The sequence below is a fragment of the Primulina tabacum genome, chromosome 12 (assembly GCF_025594145.1).
Source record: "Primulina tabacum isolate GXHZ01 chromosome 12, ASM2559414v2, whole genome shotgun sequence".
Classification (NCBI taxonomy): Eukaryota; Viridiplantae; Streptophyta; class Magnoliopsida; order Lamiales; family Gesneriaceae; genus Primulina; species Primulina tabacum.
The window spans coordinates 444466-468910 of record NC_134561.1 but is presented as its reverse complement, the minus strand read 5'-3'; the positions used below and the strand labels follow the sequence as shown (position 1 = coordinate 468910).

General features: G+C 38.5%; 1 protein-coding gene and 1 pseudogene across 1 annotated transcript in view; both read left to right on the top strand.

Annotated features, from left to right (window-relative positions):
• The window catches only part of LOC142521119 (uncharacterized), a 73248-nt gene that overhangs the window by 14273 nt on the left and 34530 nt on the right, over window positions 1-24445 (top strand). The gene's annotated exons all lie outside the window — the stretch shown is intronic.
• On the top strand, window positions 2318-3967 carry LOC142521425 (patellin-3-like; annotated as a pseudogene).

Below are 24445 nucleotides of genomic sequence, written 5' to 3'. Positions count from 1 at the left end.
TGATTGAGATTTGATATCAGAATTGAATTGTTATCAAACATGAGATGTTAGAATTGATATCTGACTGATATGATAGTGCTGGATATATTGAAATTATGACATCATATTGTTAAAATAGAATTTGATTGAATTCTGATTATATCCAGTATTGATTGAGTGGTGTATTGATGCCGTACCCTCAATATTGTTATTGTCAGATTGAGTATAGACAGGCTTGGGGTTCGAGACTTCAACAGAGTCAGAAGTATCAGAAAGAAAGGTATAAATTAATGTTGAGTTGGGATTGCACAACTCGAGTGAGGTTTGACTCGAGTCTCCCTAAATCACATACTTAGTTTATTGCATTGATATTTGTAATTGATGAGATTGATGTTTGTAGTCTATTGATTTATAGCCACTGCATGTATTGACTACTGATTGTTTAGTAATTGGCTGATTCGCCTAGTCACCGGCTGATTCGTCTGGTTATTGGCTGATTCGTCTAGTTATCGACTGATTCGTCTAAACTTTGGCTGATTCGCTTAATTATTGGCTAATTCGTCTAGTTATTGGCTGATTCGCTTAATTCTTGACTGATTCGTCAGTTCTGCGGCTGTTTCGCCCAGACACTGGATATATGAATTATATCGATGCCGTTTAGGGTTGATTCATTCCTATCGACTGAGATTCGATATAATTATCAATATCCAGACATTGGGATCCCTAGGTTAGAGTTGAGTCGAGTCTGAGACGACGCGTTGTTTGAGTCAAGTCTGATACGACTAGTTGATTTACAGTTTTGATATCATACATGTTTGTTGATTGGCTGCATGTGAATGATATTTGTTATATGCTTTTGTATATGTTTTTATATGATTGCATGTTTACATTGTTTATACTGAGATTTATTCTCACCGGAGTTATCCGGCTGTTGTCTTGTTTTGTATGTGTGCATGACAACAGGTGGGACAGGTTCAGGGTCGAGGAGATGAGGAAAGATCGTGATTAGAGTGGAGGCTTCGGACTTGGATTAGAGATAGGGTTGGACACTTGATATTAGCAATTAAACCTTAGTTGAATAAATGTATGTAGTACAAGACTTGTTTTTTTATACTGAGATGTATATATGTTTTATGTCACTACGTTCCGCATTTTAAAAAAAAAAAATTTAGACCCTGTATTACTAATTGATTAATTAGTCCCAATGATGATTAAGAACTTGATTAGCGTCCGGGTCCCCACACTTATCCTCTTATTTTAAAGGAGTAAAAATTAATATTAACTTTAAAATTATTTAAAACAATTCATAATTTATTTTATTTCTTTAAAATATATCTTTTTAGTAATAATTGTTTCCAATTTAGTTTAGATAATTAAAAATAAAAATATATGAAGAATTTCTTGGAATATTTAAATTCTAGCATTTAGATTTTGAAAATTTTAATTAATATATATAATAATACCAATGGTCAAAGAATGAAAAAAAATATATATATAATTAGAAGTAAGAGTGAATAATAAAATTAGATTCTTAAAAAACAAAATTAAAATAGGAAGAGAAAATGAGAAAAAAAAAAAAACAAAAAAGTTAGGTGAAAAAGTTAAATAAGAAAAGAAAGAAAAAGAATAGATGATTACATTTACAGCAGAAAGAAAATATAAAAAAGAAAAAAAAATATAACAAAATAAGAACGTGTCTATTTTTAAGAGAAGGGGGAGTAATGCTCAGGACGAGCATAGACTTACCCGTCTATCTGTAATGGGCTTATATTAATAATAATATTTTTACTAGTTGTAATAATTTTTTTATATCATTTATCTGAATTAAAAATTTTGATTTAATAATAAACTGATTCAAATAATACAAATACATTGTTAGCTTCCAAGTATTTCACTTTTTCAAAACAGTATAACGATGAGACAAAACAACTTATGAAAATTAAAGTATATTTAAATATGGAATCAAAAATAAATAATTCATGTTGCACAAAAATTCTTGTGAGACGGTCTCGCGGATCAATTTCGTGTGTCGAATATTTTATTTAGGCACTTGCAAACAGACAACGAATGATCTCTGTTTGTTGACCGATTTTACTCTCTTATTAAAGTGTGGGTAGTGCTCTACTAGAATCTCATTAAATTTGTTAACATTTTTACAACATCAAACTAGACAACAAAAAATATTAGACTGTAAAGAATAATTCTGAATTATGAAGCAGATGCACGTCAAGTGGTGCATGTTTTTCTGTCTATTTTAATATTATTAAATCATATAAACTCTCATATTTTGTAAATATTAAGATATATATATATATATAATAATAATAATGATCCAATTTTTTTTTTTTAAAAAAAACACCATTTTTTTATTTGAGTGAGTGAGCCATAATTGGTGATGATCATCAAGAATTACCCCTGCCTGTCGAAGAACACTGCAACTTTATGCTTCATCTTTATCCATCTATCTAATATTTTTCTAAGTTTCCTCATTCTCAACAATGGCAGAGGTCATGACCCCTCCAATTGCTATACCAGAAGAGGCAACCCTTCTTCCTCCACCTACGCTCGCGGAGGAGACGGAAACGCCGCCGCTTGCGTCGGTGGGACTAGAGCTGCAGAACGACCCACAACCCCAAGCTGCTGATATTCCAGTAACGGTTGAAGAACTTGTCACGGTGGTTGAAAAAGACACACCTTTGGAGCCGTCTCCACTTGAGCCGCCGCTGGCGGTGGAGCATGTCACCTTCACCGTTACAGAATAGGGGGGCGTTCGACCGTCTTCCCTATCTCAACCTCTAGCTGCTGCTTTGGAGGTGCCGCAGGAATCCGAATCGCCGGTAGTCGAGAAAAGAGAAGTAGTAGAACCAGAGAAATCGAGTCTGGTCGAAAAGAAGAAGGCCCCGGAATCCACACCTTCTTTCAAAGAAGAAAGCAACCGGCTTTCGCATCTCAAAGATTTCGAGAGAAAGGCTCTAGAAGAACTCAAAGCTTCCGTTCAAGAAGCTCTTAACAATCGTCTCTTCGGGTCAGCTTCACCCTCGGAAACCGCTGGCTCACCTGAAGAGGTATTCATCTGGGGTGTGCCGTTGATGGAAGATGAAAGAAGCGACGTGATTTTACTGAAGTTCCTGAGAGCCCGCGATTTCAAAGTGAAAGATTCCTTCACCATGCTGAAAAACACCATAAAATGGAGGAAAGATTTCAATGTAGACGAGCTGGTGAAGGAAGATCTGGGGGAAGATCTTGAAAAGGTTGTGTTTATACGCGGTCACGACAAGGAGCGCCGCCCCGTGTGTTACAATGTGTATGGAGAGTTTCAGGACAAGAACTTGTACACCAAGACATTTTCAGATGAGGAGAAAAGGATGAAATTTCTGCGATGGAGGATACAGTTTCTTGAGAGAAGTATTCGGAAGTTGGATTTTAGCCCTGGTGGAGTCAACACCATATTTCAAGTTAGTGATCTCACTTCTCAGGAACTCCCCTGGACCAGGGAAGAGAGAGCTTCGCATTGCTACCAAACAGGCGCTGCAGATCCCCTGGTGTGAAATGGTATTAATGACCCTCGTTTCCCTTCTTCTTTTCCTCCTAAAAGGTGTTCATCAATGTTCCATGCTGGCATTTGGCTTTCTACGTGATGATTAGTCCTTTCTTGACTCCTCGCACGAAGAGCAAATTTGTATTTCTGGTCCAGCAAGAACAACAGAAATGCTTTTCAAGTTAGTGTAAAAAAATTTTGGGTGGTTTCTTTTTCTAATCTTGTGGCAATTAATAAATTGCGCTTTCCTTAGAGATATATCTATGTCTGCTTAAAGTTGCAATGCTTTGGTTTTGCACGACAGGTATCTCTCTCCGGAGCAAGTCCCGATTCAGTATGGTGGCCTCAGTGTGGATATCTGTGAATGCAACCCGGAGTTCACTGTGGATGATCCAGTGGCAGAGCTCATTGTCAAACCTGCTACCAAGAAAAGAGTCAGAAATTATTGTCAATGAGTTTTGCTCATAAATTACTTACATCTATCACATATATCTAAATTCTGCGTGTTTTCATATTTTCTACACTTCTCTTTTACTTTCATTTTTAAAACAAAATTTAATTTATTTAAAACATTCTTATTTGAAACAAAACCTAATTTTTGACTCCATCAGAAAAATAATTACTTAACACGTGTCCATTGTTAAGGAAGGGGTTGTAATGCTCCAGGAGGAGCATATACATGTCTATATGAAGGTAACATGTCTATCGGTGAAGGCTAAATGATTAAATGTACAATATGACACTTTTCAATAGATGAATGTAACATGTCAATCTATACATTTCATTATGTTCAATCACATTCATTTGCATTTCTTCATGTCATTGTTCCAGATGTTACCTTAGTTTCGTCTTAGTCTTCTTCATCACTTTTAATATGTTGTATTCGGCTCGCGACTTTTGACCGATAATTGATCAAACATTGAGTTTCCAAATTTTTCGACTTTAAGATAGAACGTCTCTCATCCAATATATTTTCTTCAATACTAACAGCTTGCTCCACTGCAATCGTTGAAATGGAGCAATCTAGATTTTCTTGTGCCATCGTAAAATGTCGAAAGTTTCTTCGTCCGCATCACCAAAATAAAAATTCGCGGTAAAATAATTATCAAGTTCTCGACTGAAAATTCTCGTGGACGTTTCTTTTGTTCTCTTAATAAAAGTTGTTATTTAGTAAGTTTAGAAGTAATATTACTACTTGTAGTAGGTTATGTTTAATGTCGAACAATTTGTCCACCATATTTCGTGTTATATTTATTATAAATATCACATTAATGAGTTTTGATATTAAACAAAATCAATGAGATATTAGGAACCGTTTCCGTAACAAGGTCTAAAGATTCATAATATAATGCTAACATTTCTCATAAACCAACTAATTTAAGTCTAGGATCTAAAATTTGTAAAAAATATTTTTTCCAATTTTCTTTCTTGAAATAAATACATTGAACTAAAGTATCATCATTAGATTTAATATTTTAACTAAAAATCCATGCAATGCTTTAACTATGTGTCAAAACTAAATGAGAAGTATGATAATAAAGACGAGATAATTGGTTACTAGCTTCATTAAATTTTTTTAAAATTTCACAAATACTAGTGCATACGTAGTATCGATTAAAAAAATAAATATCACGAGCTTGTATATGTTGATGAAAAAATATACACAATAAATTTATATATTCAAAAGTTGATAATAATAATTTATATGTTGAATTTCAACGAGTTAGAACATCTCGTGCAAACCGTTTACGCCTCATACTATTTATTTTTCAAAATTGTCTCATTGTTTCATAACTTGGGGATATATCCATAATTAATGAATCACGTTCCTAATTGGTTGAATATGTGAGAATAATTTTTCAGTCCATTTGAACATATAAATTTAAAATATTAAATGTTCATCTAATATGAAAAAATTTGCCACCTAGTGATGGTTTACATATTTCAATAAGTTTACTAATACCAAAAGTATTTGCATTAATATTTTCAAAAAAATTGGAAAAACTTGAGAAGTTAGACCATATTCTTCTAAAATAACAAATATAAGTTGGGAAATATTTTGTGTAGTGTGTTTTTCGTTAAAAATCTAGATACAAGCAATCTTTTTTTAATGTCCCAAAAATTATCAATCAAATTACATGTAATACTCATATATGGACAATTTTGTCAATGATCACTCTAAATATCATAACTCAAAGAAACTATATTATTTAAAATAGCAAATTCTTTAATTAAATTTTTTTCATCTACGAGTAATTTTTAAGTGTGCGTTTGAGAGCTATTTCGTGGGATACATCTAATAGAAGGTTTTGCATTCGTAGAAAACCAATTTTAAAAGATAATTTACCACTAAAACTAAAAGAAAATTGTTCAACCACACAGAATTTAGTCGTTTCTTCTCTAATTTTAGATTCGTCAAATTTAAAAAATTGTGAATCATTATCCTATTCTGAAGAGAATGCCAGAATTTGAGTTTGAGAACTATCACTACCAATTTTCACATGATTATTTTTCTCCACGTGTCGCGTCAAAGTTCTATAACCACCTCCTTGTTGAAACATGTAAGTTTTCGAGAAATATTTGCATTGGACTTGCATATCATCGGAGGAGAGCATCATCTTTTCGAAATGTTTGGTGAAGATATCGGATATCAGGCGAGACAAGGTGCTAGTTTTACTTTTAGGCACTATCGTATTGCTCATACTTTCTTGACTTTGATGATGACGTGTTTGTTGAGCCTCTTGTTCACGTTCTTGATGTTTTTCATTGGAAAAATTAAGATCATAGTCATCGACATTGAATGAAGGAAAATTGAGATGCTCGAACTCGGGTGGCATGATGCCTTTTCCCTTCCATTTGCCATCCCTACGTTAAGATCAGTATAATAATATCGATCACCAGTAATAGAAGAAGCTCCAATTCTATCCACACCGATACGACATCGATCAACAGTAATAGAAGAAACCCAAATTCTATCCACATCGATAGCCAATCATCCAGTGACAGACTTTGGCACTATCGCCAATACACTATCTTGTGACATCGTGCAATGTGCCCGTGGCGATCCCGCCACTATCAGGCACTTCTGTCACAAGATTACTCGTCTAATACCTGTTATCTATTAATCAAGAAAACAAGTACATCAATCAAATCAATGCAAATATCAATGAAATAAAGTAAAGTATGTGATTTAGGGAAACTCAAGTCTAAACCGACTTAAGTCGATCTCCCAATATCACATTGACTTATACCTTTCGTTCGTAGTTTCGGTCTAGAGCAATATCAATTCTGAACTCAAGACTGTCTCTGTAAATCTGAAACGACATATTGAGAATCATAATATCAATATTCCATTCTCAATTCAACATTGAATCTGATTAATCTGGATCTAATTCAAATCACAGCATAACGGTACAATCTCAGTATCCCCGTCAATACCATATTAACAGACATCAATTACAAATCATAACCCATATCCGATACAATCTATAATCCATCCATAATCCAAATTTGTCCGATTTCAGATCAATATAATCAGAAAATCATAACAATTCCATAATCAGTCCGTTTCTTAATCTGACTTCGATTCTATGATGTCTAACATGTCAAGAACATCATATATGAATCCTATTCAATTCTGACAATAGCATAATTTCACAACATGTCAAAACGTAGCAAATGGCTCACTCTACGTGCAACACGTCTCGCGCATATGTGCGACCTAAATCGGCGCATATGCGCGAGACCTTCTGGTCTTCGCACATTACTTCTCGGCAGCTCGCGCATATGCGCGACACCTTCCGCGCATATGCGCGAGACTCTCTGGAGTTGTGATCGAAACTTCACACAGCTCGCGCATATGCGCGACATGAGACGCGCACAACCGCGAATGGCATTAGTGCTAAAATCCAGCACTACAGCTCTCAGCATATCTTCCAATGTCTGGATCGTATGCTCTGACTGTCCGTCAGTCTGTGGATGATATGCGGTACTCAGATGTAACTTCGTACCGAGAGCTTGCTGCAAACTCTGCCAGAAGTGCGAAGTAAATCGAGGATCTCGGTCTGAAACAATCGACTTCGGCACTCCGTGCAGTCTAACCACTTCCTTGACATAGATATCGGCCATCTGATCATAGCTATACGTCATCTTGTATGGAATAAAGCATGCGGATTTGGTCAATCGATCAATCACGACCCAAATCGCATCACAACCTCGGGAGGATCTCGGTAACTGTGTCACAAAATCCATGGAAATGTGATCCCATTTCCATTCAGGAATCGACAAACTTTGCAACAATCCTCCGGGTTTCTTCCTCTCAGCTTTCACCTGTTGGCAATTCAGACACTTGGCTACAAATTCAATAACATCAGATTTCATCTGTTTCCACCAATACTGTGTCTTCAAATCATTATACATTTTCCTGCCACCAGGATGAATACTAAAACGACTGTTGTGCGCTTCTGTCAGTATTCGCTGTCTCAATTCCGAAACATTCGGCACAACAAGACGATTATTCACATACAAAACACTATCTCGAACCTGATATTCCGATTGATGACCAGCTTTGACCATTGCAATCGAATTCTGTATGTTCTGATCAACTTTCTGAGCTGCTTTAATTTTCAAAATCAGCTCTGGTTCAGCTTGAATCGCATATAATCTCATAGGTCTCCGATCTGTCTCAAATACTAATCCAGGCAAACAGCAGTCTTCAATCAAATTTGAAACCCCCATAGTCGATAAGGATAAAGAACATACCTTTCGACTCAGTGCATCAGCTGCTGCATTGGATTTTCCTGGGTAATATTTGATTTCACAATCGAAATCTTTTAGCAAATCAAGCCATCTTCGCTGCCTCATATTCAATTCGGACTGTGAAAACAGATATTTCAAGCTTTTGTGATCAGAATAGATCTCAAACTTCTCACCGTAGAGGTAATGTCGCCATATCTTCAAAGCAAAGACTATGGCTGCCAATTCAAGATCATGAATTGGGTAACGAGATTCATGGGACTTCAGTTGTCTCGAGGCATAAGCAATAACATGTCCTCGCTGCATCAACACACAGCCCAATCCTCGGTGAGATGCATCACAATAAACAACAAATTCACCAGTGCCTGAAGGAATCGTCAACACAGGAGCACTGGTCAATCTTTTCTTCAATTCGAGAAAACTGGTCTCACATTCCTCAGACCAAACAAATGGAGCATTCTTCTGAGTCAACTGTGTAATCGGTTTGGCAATACTCAAAAAATCTTTAATGAATCGGCGATAATATCCTGCCAAACCCATAAAGCTGCGTATCTCTGGTACAGGTCGGTCTCGGCCAAGAAATCACTGCCTCAACCTTACTAGGATCAACTGATATCCCGTCTCCGGATATGATATGTCCCAGAAATACCACCTGTTTCAACCAGAACTCGCATTTCGACAGTTTAGCATATAATTTCTCCGCTCTCAAAATTCGCAACACAATTCTTAAATGTTCAGCATGCTCCATCACATTCTTTGAATAGATCAAAATATCATCGATGAAAATAATCACGAAATCATCGAGATATCTCTGAATTTCCTGAGACTGGACCTGACATGATCAGAGATATGACTGAAAAAGTGAAGTTGATCCAGAAGAAAATGAAGGCAGTCCAGGACAGACAAGCCAAATATGCCAACCTTCGACGACGACCGTTGGTATTTGAGGCAGGAGACCGAGTGTTTCTGAAGATTTCTCCTTTCAGGGGTGTTGTCCGATTCGGGAAGAAAGGGAAGTTGTCTCCACGATACGTCGGTCCTTATGAGATTCTTGAAAAGATAGGAGATCGTGCCTATCGACTAGCATTGCCGCCTTCATTATCTGGAATACATGATGTCTTTCATGTATCAATGCTGCGGAAGTATCTCCCTGATGATTCACATGTTATTCAACCCGACGAGACCGAGCTGGATGAGACATTGAGTTATGTTGAGAAACCGATCCGGATTATCGATCGTAAGGAAAAACAGCTCAGAACGAAGATGATTCCGTTGGTGAAAGTACAATGGACTCGTCATGGTGTTGAAGAAGCCACTTGGGAGACTGAATCAGATATGAGACAAGAATTCCCAGCATTATTTTACTGATGTAAATTTCTGTTCAGTTTTATTACATACCTTCTTATTGATATGATGGATTGCCTGTGATTTCGAGGACGAAATCATATCTTAGGGGGGGGGAGAAATGTAATGCCCGGAAATTTAATCCTAGTAATATGTAATTATTGAATTATAATTTGATATGATTATGAAAGGATTAACCGAGACACGATTTGAAGTAACGTGTGGAAATGTATGTGCGAGGACAGTACCATCGGCGCACATGCGCGACATGAGACGCGCACAAGCTGCGAATGGGACAGAAGGTCTCGCGCATATGCGCGACGGGAAGGCGCGCATATGCGCGAGCTGTGTGAAGTTTCGATCACAACTCCAGAGAGTCTCGCGCATATGTGCGGAAGGTGTCGCGCATATGCGCGAGCTGCCGAGAAGTAATGTGCGAAGACCAGAAGGTCTCGCGCATATGCGCCGATTTAGGTCGCGCATATGCGCGAGACGTGTTGCACGTAGAGTGAGCCATTTGCCTTGATGCATGTTACGTGTATATATATATATATATATATATATATATATATATATATATGCGCGAGACGTGTTGCACGTAGAGTGAGCCATTTGCCTTGATGCATGTTACGTGTATATATATATATATATATATATATATATATATATAAGCAAATACGTAAAACTTCGGAAACGAGAAATCGAAGGGGAACTTTGGGAGAAAAATTGTCCTTGAATCTTAGGATCGCGATTGTGCAAAATCCGTCCGTCTGATTTTAAATCCGACTTCGGTACTGTAATCCTATAGACGTAGGCTACAACTGGACGTAAGTTTTGCTACGTTTTGACATGTTGTGAAATTATGCTATTGTCAGAATTGAATAGGATTCATATATGATGTTCTTGACATGTTAGACATCATAGAATCGAAGTCAGATTAAGAAACGGACTTATTATGGAATTGTTATGATTTTCTGATTATATTGATCTGAAATCGGACAAATTTGGATTATGGATGGATTATAGATTGTATCGGATATGGGTTATGATTTGTAATTGGTGTCTGTTAATATGGTATTGACGGGGATACTGAGATTGTACCGTTATGCTGTGATTTGAATTAGATCCAGATTAATCAGATTCAATGTTGAATTGAGAATGGAAATATTGATATTATGATTCTCAATATGTCGTTTCAGATTTACAGAGACAGTCTTGAGTTCAGAATTGATATTGCTCCAAACCGAAACTACGAACGAAAGGTATAAGTCAATGTGATATTGAGAGATCGACTTAAGTCGGTTTAGACTTGAGTTTCCCTAAATCACATACTTTACTTTATTTCATTGATATTTGCATTGATTTGATTGATGTACTTGTTTTCTTGATTAATAGATAACAGGTATTAGACGAGTAATCTTGTGACAGAAGTGCCTGATAGTGGCGGGATCGCCACGGGCACATTGCACGATGTCACAAGATAGTGTATTGGCGATAGTGCCAAAGTCTGTCACTGGATGATTGGCTATCGATGTGGATAGAATTTGGGTTTCTTCTATTACTGTTGATCGATGTCGTATTGGTGTGGATAGAATTGGAGCTTCTTCTATTACTGGTGATCGATATTATATCGGTGTGGATAGAATTAGAGTTCCTTCTATTACTGGTGATCGATACCATATCGGTGTGGATAGAATCAGACCTTTTTCTATTTCTGGTGATCGATACCTTATCGACGTGGATAGAACTGGAGTCTTTTCTATTACTGTTGGTCGATATAGGAATGCCAACTTCTGGAAACCGGGATCCCTAGACTAGGATTGAGTCTAGTCTAAATTATGTAGCTACGAGTATTGTCGACAGTCTGATATTGATTATGTTTCAGATTTTGATACATATTGCTGTTATCTGTTACATGCTTTATATTTGGTTATATGATTGCATGTTTCGTTGATTTATACTGGGATTATATTCTCACTGAAATTATCCGGCTGTTGTCTTGTTTGTATGTGTACATGACAATAGGTGGGACATGATCAGGGTCCAGGAGATGAGGAGAGATCGTGATAGAGTGGAGACTTCGGACTTTGATGTATATAGGGTTTTGGCACTTGATAATTAGATGTTGAACCTTAGTTTTTACTGATTTGTAGACGGTACAGGACTTGTACTTTATTTTATACTGAGTTGTATATTAGTTTGATTTCATTACATTCCGCATTAAAAAGAAAAAAAAAATTTATGACCCTAATTACTTGATTAGTAAATTGATCCTGATGACGATTAAGAACTGATTAGCGTCCGGGTCCCCAAAACAGGTGGTATCAGAGCGATAGATCCTTTAGACTGAGATAGGAGCTAGTGAGCGGGGTAGATTGAGGTTTTCTTTCCTGCTTTTGATTGCTAGCATGAATTCCTGTTTTAATACATGTTTGCCTGAATATCTGATTTTGATATGGTATTGTGTATTATTTGGAATGGATCAGCTGTAAGATGATCCGAGGAGGATTGAAACTGATGTGTGGTAGTTGGAATTACTAACCTCCTTGATTATCAGATATGCCTCCGAGAAGAGTACCAGAACATGGTAGTACTTCAAATCCTCCCATGGATGTGACAGCTACTCCTATGGAGAAATTGATGAAAAGGTTTCAGTCATTCCATCCACCGACGTTGAAGGGTACGGATAATTCAGTGGAATGCGAGAGTTGGTTGGACGATATTGAAATGATGTTCGAATCTTTGGAGTATACTGATGAGAAGAGGGTGAAACTGATCGGACATCAGTTGCATGACGTTGCCAAAAACTGGTGGATCACAACGAAACGGGCATTGGAACAACGAGGTACGGCCATTACCTGGAATGTGTTTAAGGCTGAATTTTATCAACGGTTCTTTCCAGTTTCATATAGGAAGGACAAGGGAGCCGAGTTCGCCAACTTGAGACAGGGCCAACTAAATATCGAGGAATACGTGGCCAAGTTCTCTACTCTGCTCCGATTTTCTCCCCACGTAGCTGAACATGATGAGGCCGTTGCGGACCAGTTCATAAATGGCCTAAATCCTGAAATCTTTACCTTGGTGAATACCGGGAGGCCAAACAATTTCACAGATGCCTTGAACCGAGCCAAGGGAGCCGAAGCCGGTTTAATGAGACAGAGAGAGGCTTCGTTTGTGCCTTCAGCACCGAGATCACAGATGCCTCCACCAGCTCCCCGATTTGAGAGCGGCAGTGGTAGTGGGAAGAAAGACTTCCTGAAAGATAAGGGGAAGAAATTCAAGAAAGCTGGAAGTAGCTCATCCAGTTCGAGTGGCTCTAGACAGACTGGTCAGGGCCAGAGTTATACAGGATCCTACTGTAGCACTTGTGGAGGGAAGCATTCCACCGAGCAGTGCCGAGGAGTGTTCGGCAACTGCCGCATTTGTAAGCAACATGGACACTTTGCCCGAGTGTGTCCCCAGAGAGGTGCCCAGGGATCCCAGGCAGCTGAGTCATCTGGATCAGCGGCTCAGACAGGTAGACAACCATCTGCTGTTCATTCTTTCCAACCAGCACCGTCTACTCAGTCACAGCAGAGGCCAGGAGGAAGCTAGACAGGGAGCCAGCCTCCTAGACAACAGGCCCGACTATTTGCTTTGACTGAGGAGCAGGCACAGGATGCACCTGATGATGTCGTGGCAGGTAACTGTTTTATTTCTGGTTATCCTGCATATGTATTGATTGATACTGGTGCATCGCATACTTTTATTTCTGAGAGGTTTGCATTGAGTCATGCGTTACCTATTGAGTCATTGTCTGCAGTAGTGTCTGTTTCTTCTCCGTTAGGGACAGGTTTGATGTCAGTGAAATCTGTTAAATCTAGTATACTGCAGTATGATGGGCATGAGATTTAGTTGGACTGTATTGTGCTTGGGATATCCGATTTTGATTGTATTATCGGTATCGATACGTTGACCAAGTACAGGGCTACAGTCGATTGTTTCTACAAGATTGTCCGATTCAGACCTGAGATGGCTGAGGAGTGGAAATTTTATGGTAAGGGTTCTCGTGCATGAATTCCGTTGATATCTGCAATGAATATGACTCGATTGTTGCAGAAAGGAGCGGATGGATTCCTGGTTTATTCAGTTGATTTACTGAAATCGAGTCCATCATTGGCAGATTTGCCAGTGGTGTGCGAGTTTGCTGATGTCTTTCCAGATGAGATTCCTGAATTGCCTCCGATGCGAGAGATCGATTTCAGTATTGAATTGATGCCAGGAACAGTTCCGATTTCGAGAGCTCCATACCGAATGGCACCGATCGAGTTGAAATAGTTGAAAGAACAGTTGGAGGACTTACTGGCCAAGGGGTATATCAGACCGAGTGTTTCTCTTTGGGGCGCTCCAGTACTGTTCGTGAGGAAGAAGGATGGGTCGATGAGACTTTGTATCGACTACCGGCAACTGAATAAGGCAACGATAAAGAATAAATATCCATTGCCTCGTATTGATGATTTATTTGATCAGTTGCAAGGTTCTTCGGTGTATTCCAAGATCGATCTGAGATCTGGATACCATCAACTGAGAGTCAGGGATTCTGATATCTCAAAGACAGCATTCAGAACCAGGTATGGACACTATGAATTTATTGTCATGCCATTTGGTTTGACGAATGCACCAGCGGTATTTATGGGATTGATGAATCGAGTCTTTCAGTGAACTTGTCAATTGAATGAAATCTTTGAGACAAAACGCAACTAACTTTGTAATTGATGGCTCTTGTAAATTGTAACTGAATGACTAACTCTTTCACAACTGAGCTCATAAGCTTTATATAGGCTTCGATTCAAACGATAACATTGAATGCATTTAATAATATCATCCATTGAATTGTCTTTTTGTCCATGTAGACATCCTTCTGAAAATAGTATGAGGTATCAGACTACTGCACCGAGTTATCAGACTGCTGCGTGCCGACTGATTTGTTTAGGTACGGAATGTCAGGTTTGTATAAAGTCTCGTACTTAAAAATACATATTCTGCTTTAAAATTTGAGGAAAATAAATTTTTTTTCTTATTTAAATAGTAAACTTTCACCCTCTGAATTAAATAAAAGGCTGGACTAAATTTTTGAAATATAAATCAAGTACAAAATATTTCATGGCATAAAAATATCATTCAAAACGAGCGTAAGAAAATAATAGTTCGCCAACCAAAACATGCATCGATAAAATCAGAATACAAATGTTTAATGTGAATAAAAATCTTTCATAACATAGACGGTCCTCGGTTTGTCCTGCACACTGTCCGAGCAAGCTCACTGGTCGGCACCCCCGGTCTCCACAAAAGTATCCTCACCTGCATCGATCAAATCTAGTGAGCCTAAGACTCAACATGCATAAACCATGGATAGCAAATAATACGTAATAAAATACATGTATTTAAAAGTATTGTGTACGTACATAAAATATGAGCATACATACATAAACATAGATGTGCTATCACTGCATGAAACATTTTCGTAAACGTGCTTTCATCATAACATATGTAAGCATACATAATTTTGCGTAGAAGCATGTTTCAAAGCAAGTGGTCCCATAACACAATTTGTCTGATCAGTCTAAAATCATAGTACTGGGCTGGCAGGGATCACCACAGCCTTTCGACCAGATGTCCACTCCCACATACATAAATCCCCGGTCATACTTTACCAAGCTTGGAGAGGTCCCCGGTCATACTTCACCGACTTCCCAACCCGTAAATCCCCCGAAGAGGTTGGAGAGGTCCCCAGACACGTTCTCCGGCTTCCAAACCCGTAACATAATTTGGCCACAAGACAAATCAAATACCTCAAAAATATAAAATATTTTCTTTTGCACGTCAAACATACTTACAAAACGTTGTGGGTTTTGTTGGATCTTATTTGGGCAACTGCTGCAACATTCTAAAACATGAATCTTAACAACCCAAATCGCATAATGTATCCGTACAAATCCCGAACTTAATTATAATAGCTTACGACTAACCAAACCACTCGTGGCTTGACCTTGCTTAACCATCGTCTAAACCATGACTCGTACCCCAAACCAACCCTAGGACCCAATTGAACCATCATACAAGAAACACCAAAATCCCATGAACAGAACAGGCGCCTAGGCGCTGAGGGTGTAGTGATGCGGCGCTAAGCAAGCGCCTAGGCGCCACACACACAGCACTGCAGTGCTTCAACTGAGAGAACTTAGCCCTGCGGGACCTAAGCGCTGCGACAGTCCGATGGTCAGCGCTGTGGCGCTAGACTATGCGAAACCAAACCTGCGCAAGCTCCCTCACACTCAGCTGCACCAACCTTCTTCCCGACCATCCGGACCACGAACCACCCTGACCAGGCTTACCATAGGACCCTAAGACATACTCCAAATCAAATACAAGAGCCCTAACCCAGCCTTAGACTGAAAAGGTAGATTAAACCATCACAACACCTACGACGAGTATTACGCCCGAAGTTGCTCAACATCGGTTCACCCGACTTCTAACACCACCAAGACACTTCCAGCTCGTATCAAACCACCCATTAACATCTAGACTCACCCCATGACACAATCGTACGCAGCCTCCAAGATCCAACATAGCCTGCGATCACAAAACTTCAAGAAAACGTGAATCTTGCACAAAAATTTTCATAGCTTGAGCGATGACACGATAAAAATCATATCTCCTTTGTTACTTATCAGAAAAATATGAATTTACTGTCAAATCAACGATAATGCAACGTACTACAATTCATATGTTGAAAATGCTTTCAGAAAATTGACCCATCAGTCGCAGGAATCAGTAAACATGGTTTTGAGATCCAAAAACTTTCAAAAATCGTTTAAGAACATAATCACTCAAACTTTGAAAACATGCATCAAAATACATACTATGACAAGATCGATACATAAAAGAAAAGTTTATACATGTCTTTGCGATAAAACGCATGAAATAGCGAATTCCGACGCGGTGTGAGGGGGAAGACAATCGAGAGGCGATTGCTACGCGATTTCTTGCTAAAATTTGAGTGTAAAACTACAAGAATTTGTAGGAAATAGTCGAAGGCTGCTGCTGGAGGCTGAGGAGTCAAAACCCTAGATAGAAATCTTCAAAGAAGGAATCACTAGAAGATTTGATTGGTACAATCATTTGTACAAACCCACTCTGACTTAGGACTTATCTCTTTGCCTAATTGAAACTCTTAACATACTCTTTTCTTAACTTGATATGTTAAAAAAAAAAAAGATTCAGGCAGTTACTGGGATTCTCACGATACAATACAACTCGTGTAATAAAAAATTAAGTGAGAATACGAATTGATCAAAATGATCATTAATCAATCTGATAGAATTTTGTGCATTTGCGAAAACAACTTATGAATAAATCTTGTAAGATCCTCCTTTTATAGGTGTTGGTCCCCAACGTTAGTAATTTATACGGTACTCATAAATGTACTAGGTAGCCGACAAATCAGCAGAAAATGTCATATGTCATTATCTTGTTTCCAAATATAAGTATATATATATATTCAAAGGTATCAAATATGAGATGCATATGTAATAATAAAATTAAAAGTTTTAGTAGCTTAAAAAATGCACATAATTTTAGCATTCGAAAAAAGAACCAACTACTTCAAAAATTTTATCCCTGTATACGAATCATCATATTATGAGGAATAAATTTCATAATTTATATACTATTCAATATACACATGCGAGACACATACTTCTTGCAAGTATATATACACACACGATATTCTAATTTTTATTGCATCTGAAATATAAGCTTCTTTTAGTTTTGAATGATTTTATTTTTTATTTTTTAAAAGTAAGCAGTATCCTAAAAAAAATTCATCAACCCAAACCATTCTTATACGACGGGTTGCTCTTATGTAAGCCTCGATTTTTAGCTAAAAATATTATACACACATATATATTAATTGATAAAAAAATTTAGGGCTTGCTGGAGCCCACCTCATCTTTTGGATTGCTCTGCCCCTGATCAATGCAAAACAACCCATACATAATATCATCACATATCAAATGATAAAAATTAAGATGCGTAAAAATAGACAAAAGTACTTTTCGAATAATAAAATCTAGCCGTGAAAACTAAGGGTGGGCAACGGTTGGTTTGGTCCGGTTTTACTCTACAAAGGTTCGGTTTTTCGGTTTTCGGTGTTGAATATCTCTAGTCCAAAACCAAACTATTTTATTTCGATTCGGTTCAGATTTTTTGTAATACGGTTCGGTTTATACGGCCGGTTATATACGATTAGCTAAATTTTTGTTAAGAAATAAAATTATACGTCACATTATGTCTTTAAAATCTAAATTATACTATTTGTCAAACATTTAATTTGTGGGACCTAATCTTAAATATATTTATACGTCACGTTATGTCTTTAAAATCTAAATCATAGTATTTGTCAAACATTTAATTTGTGGGATTTAATCTTATATATATATAAATTGTGTTGTGTACAAACATGTCATACGAATATAACAACAATATAAAACTAATTAACCATGTAAATACGGAAAATATATGGATCCAACGTAATATTCAGTAATAGGAATGATGACAAGGTGTCAACCAGCTCGAATGGAACACCAATCATCTTATCAAAAACTTAAAAAAATATATATATAAAAGAAAAGAAAAGAAAACATCGACTAATGAGTGGTGAGAAAGAAGAGAAAACGATTGGATTGAAAATTGATGGTTAATGATACTAAGTTCCTAAATCCTAATATGCCGATTATACATAAAAACCCTACACTTAACAATAATATGACCTATTATACATAAAAACCCTACACTTAACAATAATATGGCCGGTTCGGTTATTCGGTTTTTTGGGGGATTAAAACCGAAAACCGAACTGAAAAATCGAATTTCATAAATTTTAAAACCGTAACCGACCGAAAAACCGATAAAAGTGAACCATTTAAACCGAATTATTCGGCTCGGTCGGTTTTTTCGATTTTTCCGGGTTTTATGCCCACCCCTAGTGAAAACCAATTTATATACCGTCAAGAAAGTTAAATGAGTCCTATGTAATTTTTCTTTATTTTTCATTAAAATATATGTTCCATTCTTGTTTTTTTTAAAAGTCTTATGTTTTGATTTTGAATAATATTATATATATATATATATATATATATATCCCCATAAGAGCCTGGGTCATGGATGATCCGGGAAACTAAATGGATAGCCTAAATCAGAGTCAATATGAAGAGTACTTTCTTCACCAGCCGGTCATGGTGATGCCCGGGGTATTCTCTCCCCGGACACTCAAGCAAGCTCCCGAGAACTTTCTAATCGGGCTACCCCTAAAAGCACACCACACTCGAGTGTATTAGTATGGGCTACCTTGTGTTTGGCAATCATTACTGTCAGAACAACATGGATTTGGCGTGTCAGAGAAGTCATCAGAAGTAGGGTATGGACATCCATCTTACCATACTTAGCATGTGGACACTGAAAACAAGGTAATCATGGGATTTTTTTCCTATAAATAGCAGGTATACTTCTCATTTACAGATTATGAAATTTTGAACTCTCAAGCACTCACGTATATCACCACATATACAGCTACTTTACCATTCTTTTTCACCTGCTGACTTAAGTATCAGAGTGGATACACCGGACACTCCTCCGGCGCATATTCACGAGTTTATTTCATTGTCTGGATGTCACAGTTGAAGTCATATTACAGAGATATACCTTCATCACATGTTATATTTCCTTGCTCATTTTCCTAAAATACTTATACTACTATCCGGTAGATTGCCTCGACTTTGCTCATCTGATTCACCCGGTTAACATCATTGGCGCCGTCTGTGAGGAATTCAGCTCAAGACGTTGATATGGCTCCTACCAGAAAAACCAATCAAGTTACTTCCGGGGTTCCAGGAGATGATACTCTTGTCTCTGGACAAGGTGGTCTTCCACCCACAGGACCTCCAACTGTCATTACCTTATCCCCGGAAGAGTTGGCTTGGATTATATCCGAGGCGGTGGAGAAAACTGTAGCCCGGAGAGATCCTTCTCATCATTCTACACAGTAGGAAGGAGAGCAGTAGAGAGAGCAGGAGGTCAGGGAGGAGGAAGCGAGGATGGAAGAGAGAGAATCTAGTGCGGGGTCCAAATCCCCGACTGTGGCGGAGGAGTTGCAAGGAATAAGGCAGAAGATGAGGGTGTTAAAGGGGTAGATGGAGGGTAAAATTCATTCCCGGGCAATCATCAAGGGATGCCCGTTTGCTGAAGCTATTGTCCGGGAACCTCTTCCCGGGAACTTTAAGTCTGCCAAAGTTAAAGATTATGATGGTAATGCAGACCCCAAGGAACATTTGGTCAGGTTCGAGAATATGACCATGTTGCACTGTTATGCTGATAGAATCAAGTGCAAGGTATTCTTGACACTCTGGTTGACTCTGCTCAAAGGTGGTTTGAGGGATTGGCCCCTCAAAGTATCCATTCTTTTGAGGATTTTCAGAAGGTGTTTCTACACCAATTTCAGTAGCAATAAGAAGTACAAAAAGACTGCATTTAGTCCTTTTGAAGTTAAACAAAGCCCGGATGAGAGCTTGAGAGCTTATATTCAAAGATTTAACAGAGTGGCTTTGGATGTCCCTTCTTGTGCCCCCGAGACTAAGACAACTACATTCACCCAGGGGTTGAAGGAGGGTGAATTTTTTCGATAACTGACAAAGAAGACGCCCGAGGACTTTGAAGATTTTCTGGCTCGGGCAAAAAAGTATATTAACATGGAGGAGGCACAGAAGCAGAAGAGAGAGGCGATGAGGAGAGAATGGGGAGATCAGGTATCTAAGCCCGAGGACAGAGGACAGAGAAGGGGTAACCCAGGGCATTTTTCTCATCATGTGCCCTTCAAGATTACCTGGGACCGGGAGGTCCAAGAGTGTAGCAGGGATTTGCCTCCATCTCAACAGTATACCAAGCTTGAAAAGAAAGGATTTTGCACATTTCATAAAGTGTGTTACCACAACACGGATGACTGCAAAACGCTCAAAAGAGATTATGTCTCACCCTCTGTTCAGGTACATATTCAATCAAGCAAGAAGCCAAGGTTGCCACCCTGGGCAGCTCGGCAGCCTGGACCTAGTGCTAGAAAGATTCTAAGAATGCCCCGAAGGGGAGAAGAGAGCCAGAGCCTGAGAAGAAGAAGTCCTCACCCCCGACCTGGGGGGTGATTAAAATGATATCTGGAGGTTCCACTGACGGTAATTCTAATCAAGCTAGTAAATCGAGGAGCAGAAGAGATTGTATGGAGGTGGAAGGGGTGAGGAGAAGTGAGGCAGTGATTAGTTTTGGCCCGGAAAATTTGAAGGGTGTCAATCTTCCCCACAACGATGCTCAGGTAATTCAAGCCAGGGTAGCAAATTATGATATTATGAGGGTTTTCGTAGACTCGGACAGCTCTGTCAATTTTATTTTCAAAGAAGCCCTCGTACAAATGGATTTGCAAGGATATCGGTTGGAAACAGTGGACACAGTACTTTTTGACTTTGCTGGCCATGCTTTTTATCCAGAGAGGGAGATTGTTGTGCCCTTAACTTTGGGTACCAGGGAGCTGAAGAAGACGGTGATGACCACTTTCATTGTGGTGGATGGCCCCATCATCATATAATATCATCTTGGGGCGGCCGACCATGAACGAGCTAAGGGCCGTAGCATCCACCTACCACCAAAAGATTAAGTTCCCAGTGGGAAGCCAAGTAGGTGAAGTTCGGGGAGATCAACCTTCTTCCTGGAAGTGTTATGTAGAAGCGGTCCGAGTGGACCAGAAGAGGGCGAAGAAGGAAGGGAAGAGAGTCCAGGGTTGTGGGGAGATGGAGAAGGTAGTGGAAAAGGGAGAAGTCCAGTTTGTGGTAGAGGAAGAGCATGAGGTGGTGGAGATCGGGCCAGGAAAAGAGATCCGGGTGGCTCGAGACTTGGATTTATCCACCCGGATCAGTTTGATAAATTGTTTAAAAACTAATCTTAATATTTTTGCCTGGTCTCAGCAGGAGTTGATAGGGATCTCACGCCTGATAGAGGAGCATAAATTGAACATCCTCCCGGGATCTCAACCTGTGAAGCAAAAGAAGAGACACTTTGGTTATGAAAATGACAAAGTGATTGATGTACAGGTTAAAGATTTGCTGAAAGCCGGCCACATAGAAATATAATTTCCTACCTGGCTCTCGAATGTGGTACTGGTGCCAAAATCTACCGGGAAGTGGAAGATGTGTGTTGACTCCAGGGATCTCAACAAAGCTTGCCCCAAAGACCATTATCGGCTGCCCAGAATTGACCAGTTAGTGGATTTCACCTCTGGATATGAGCTGCTCAGTTTCATGGATGCTTACCAGGGGTATCATCAAATTCCCCTGGCCAAAAATGATCAAGACAAGGCCAGCTTCATCACCTCAGGAGGCACATTCTGTTATGTGGTCATGCCTTTCGGGTTGAAGAATGCAGGGGCCACCTATCAGCGTCTTATGAACAAAGTGTTTGAGAAGCAGTTGGGCAGGAATGTAGAGGTATATGTGGATGATATCTTGGGTAAGTCCAGGGAGGTTTCTGATTTCATCTTTGATTTGGAGGAGACTTTTGCCACTCTCATGCAGTATGGGATTAAGCTCAACCAGGCCAAATGTATCTTCGGCGTGAAGAGTGGTAAATTCTTGGGTTTTGTGGTTACTGGCCGAGGGATCGAGGTGAATTAGGAAAAAGTCAAGTCCGTTTTGAATATGTCATCTCCTCGATCTTTCCGAGAAGTGCAGAAGCTGACCGGGAGAATTGCTTCTCTTTCCCGGTTCATATCCTGGTCAGCACATCGAAGTTATCCATTTTTCCAGGTCCTGCGGAAGGCACAACAATTTGGGTGGGATGAAAAATGTGAACAGGCCTTCCGGGATCTTAAGAACCATATAGCAGAGCTTCATGTCCTAGTGAAGCCATAGCCCGGGGAGAAATTATTTGTTTTTCTATCCACTACAGAGTATGTTGTCAGCTCATTACTGATAAAAGAAGAAGGATATGATCAAAAGCCTCTCTATTAGGGATGTAAACGAACCAAACCGTTTGTGAGCTATTCGAAGCTCGATTCGATAAAATCTCGTTTGAGCTCGTTTAATGAGGCTCGTTAAGATAAACAAACCAAATTCAAGCTTTACAGTATTCGGCTCGTTAGCATGTGAACATGTTCGTTGGCAAGTTTATGAATAATCTTTTAGATGAAAAAATAATAGTTTTGATTTATTGATTTTGCATATTATTTATGAAATATATAGAAAAATCTATTAAATTTATTTATTATAATAAATTTACAAATTTTAATAAGAATAATATATTTTTATTTAAATATATAATTTACTTTTTAATTAATTTAATGAAAATTTAAATGTATAATTCATATTTATGAAGCTTAGGCTCGATAAATGCTTGAATAAGTTCGTGAGCCATGCATATATTTGTTAAATAAAGCTCGAGCTCGGCTCGATTATAAACGAACCAAGCTCAAACATTCAAGAGTTCGGCTCGGCTCGACTCGATTACATCCCTACTCTCTATTATGTCAGCCATGCTTTAAGAGGCCCCGAGCTACGGTACAGTAAGGTGAAAGAGATAGCTCTGGCTTTGGTTATGACAGCCCGGAAATTGCGACCTTATTTTCTGTCGCATCAAATCATTGTGCTTACCAATAGTCTTCTCTGGAGGATTATGACTCATTCAGAAGTATCCGAGTGAATGATCAAGTGGACAGTGGAGTTGGGTGAGTATGACATTGAGTACAGGCCCCGAGTTGCCATCAAAGCACAGGCCTTGTCAGATTTCTTATCAGAGATGTTTCAGCATGATGAAGAGGAGGTTTGGAGAGTATTTGTGGATGGGGAGTCTAGCCTTTCGGTGTGTGGGGTGAGAGTAGTGATAGTATCTCCCCCGGGAGAGAAGATTAAACTGGCACTAAGAATTGACTCCCGGGTAACTAACAATGAGGCAGAGTACGAGGCTATTCTCGCTGGTATCCGAGCTGCCGGGAAATTGGAGCTTCCCGGATCATTTTGTATTTTGATTCACAATTGATTACTCAACAGATAAAGGGTATTTATGATGAAACGTCTGCTTATTCGTTTTCTTAAAAAGTACTAGAATTTTTTTTTTTAAAACCTCACATAGCATCGGCCGAATTGCCTACACAAGCATAAAATATTTTTGACATCATTTTAAAATAAATCAACCAACTAACATTTGAAAAGTATAGCCCATACTATAACCTCTCAAAAACCACTCATAATAAAACGTCGTAAAAATATCTTTAACATAACTTAAAATCATAAATCATAACTAGTGTGGAAAACTAGCGTCGGTCCTCGGGTTATGTGCACCTCCAGTCCAGTCAGATCAACCATCAAGACCTTCATTAACATTAACATAATCACCTGCATCAATCACATCTAGTGAGTCTAAAGACTCAACACGTCATATCCTTGATAACAAGTAATACGTAATACAGTTAACATATAACAGTGAAAAATACTTGTACTTAAAATATCGTTTTCATGAAGATGCATAAACTTAAAACATAACATTTTCGTAAACATTTTCATGATGCATAAAAACATTTTCAAAAGACATAAACACATCACTTAAACATATTCATATTCATGTCCATAGTCGTGTCCATATTCATATTCATATTCATATTCATGTTCATGTTCGTGTTTGTTGAATTCAGATCGTGATTGTGACTCGTATTCTTAAACGTATTGGGCGATAGATCCATCTAAAGAAGACCACAGTACT